At 40.9% G+C, this 2,230-nt stretch overlaps 1 long non-coding RNA gene across 1 annotated transcript; it reads left to right on the top strand.

Annotated features, from left to right (window-relative positions):
- Positions 1-1,088: 1,088 nt before the first annotated feature.
- LOC309692423 lies at positions 1,089-1,638 on the top strand. Its single transcript, XR_014272306.1, has 3 exons — positions 1,089-1,267; positions 1,353-1,441; positions 1,524-1,638. It is a non-coding gene; the product is annotated as an uncharacterized lncRNA (long non-coding RNA).
- Positions 1,639-2,230: the final 592 nt, after the last annotated feature.

The following is a 2,230-nucleotide window of genomic DNA, read 5'->3' as shown; positions in this document are numbered from 1 at the left end:
AATTTTCATTTTATCTGGAAAAATTCCAGTTTGAAATGATTTGTTACGAATATATGTTAACGGCTGAATTAGTGACATGTCAAGGTCGTCACAATCCATGGATTTTTTACTCTTGAATTTACTCACCACTTCTACAATGTCACTCTCACAGACTCCACCAAGAAACATTGAGTTACATTTACAAGAAGTAGAATCTACTTTATCATAATTTCCTCCTGGTACAGGAGGATGACAGTGTGGGGTAAGCCCTGGTGATAGACACAGCACAGGACTGTCTTTTATGTTTGTAAGTTACCTTGTAACTTCCCACCTCTGGCTAGTCTCCATATAATATGACTATTTAAATGGTTATACTTTTTATTTTTGTAAATTTGTCTTTTTCAGTGATTCACCCAGGAGCACAGTTTCCGCAATAAAAACCTTTGTTTTATTTTTCTCAGGGGGACTTTCCACTCTTCCTCCCCACTCCAGAGAATACCACTTTGTGAACCAGAAAATGACCTGGACTGAAGCTCAGAGTTACTGCAGAGAACACTTCACTGACTTGGTCACCATCTACAACAGCAACATCAACCAACTGCTTTTCTCAATGGCACCAAGGATCGATAACTGGGCTTGGTTAGGGCTCTATGATGATCGTTACAGCTGGAAGTGGTCCATGGAGGGAAAACTTTTTTATGTTGGCAGCACACATGAATTTTTGATCTGGGCTAACGGCCAACCAAACTGTGCAAATGCAAAGGAATACTGTGTGGCTCTTCAGGGACAAACACAGATGGATGATAGACCCTGTGGAGCTTCTTACCCTTTCCTGTGTTACAATGGTAGGAAAAAAGATTTGTTGCCCTACTTATCTCTAGATTTTTATGAGATTTATTTTTTCATATTATGTGCATGTTCTAAAAAAGTTTTTAATCTTTCACAGCCAGCAGTACAAGTTACATCTTAGTGATGGAGAGTCGCTCCTGGTCAGAGGCTCAGTCGTACTGCAGGACATACCACACAGACCTGACCAGTGTAAGAAGCAAAGAGGAGAAATCCAACATCATGCTCACTTTGAAGGGATCAGGGGTTCAGTATGTGTGGATTGGTCTCTACAGGGATCCCTGGTCCCCCTGGTCTGACAACACAACCTCCACATTCACTAACTGGTGGTCTGGTCAGCCTGATAATGGAAATTCAGAGTACTGTGCACCAATGTATTTAATGACAGGGGAATGGGCTGATGGCTCCTGTACCAGCAGACACTTTGTTTTCTGTTTCAGAGGTGAGGTCCAGAATGCAAACACTGTAAGATCCTGTCATCATGTAAAACACTAATGTTTGTGTTGTTATATGTGGTTCATTTTTAGCAGTGACAAAGCAAACAGTGGTGAAAATGAAGCTTCAGTCAGAGGCAGACATGCACAGCACAGAGATCCAGCAGCAGGTTTCACAGCAGGTCAGCAGTTCAGTCACCAACACAAACTTGACACAAGTTCAAACTATGCTTCATGTTTTTCATCATCTGCACATTTGTCCAGCTGTCAGGCCTCATGCTGTCAGAAGGACTGACAGACTTCAGGATTCGTTGGAGGAAAGTCCAGAGTTACCGTGACGACCAGTCAAAGAAGCAGGATGTGGACGGTGGCTGCAAAACTTAAGACTGACTGGACTGAACCACTTCATGTGTGAAGTTAATAACATGCTGTGCTGAGCTGTCTCATCCTTTAAACCTTTCAATATTTCAGAGTGTAAAGTTCCACCAAAAGCTCATTTGTTCAGCTGCAGTTGTAGTTTGGTAGAAATTCTTTAATCAAAGGTCCACTCACTAGTTTTTAGCTTCATCTTGAAGTTTTCCTGATAGGCTCTGGTGTCTTGTTGTTTTTTTTTTGGTTTGCAGTGTGTCTTTTTGATTTATTTATTTATTTATTTTTTCAGTTGTTACAGACGGGACAGACATGACTGAGGGATAGGAAAGCGAGAAAGAAAGATGAAGGAAAAGAAAAACAGAAGGGAAGAGGGACAGTGAGAAAGGGCATTTAAAAAGAGAAAGAAGAGAAAAAAAATCTCCTGGATCACCTGTTGAGAGAAAAAGAATAGAAAACAAGCAAAAACAAACAGAGCAACATACTAAACACAACACCATCACGTTAATCTAGCTAGTGTAAACAGCAGTAAACACTAAATATTGAATGTTGTTGTGTAGCAAGCAGGACCGACAGTGCACAATGTGCTTGGAAATAGCAGC

This window comes from Aulonocara stuartgranti, assembly GCF_965226115.1.
Source record: "Aulonocara stuartgranti genome assembly, chromosome: 3".
Taxonomy (NCBI): Eukaryota; Metazoa; Chordata; class Actinopteri; order Cichliformes; family Cichlidae; genus Aulonocara; species Aulonocara stuartgranti.
This window is presented reverse-complemented; position numbering and strand designations above follow the sequence as displayed.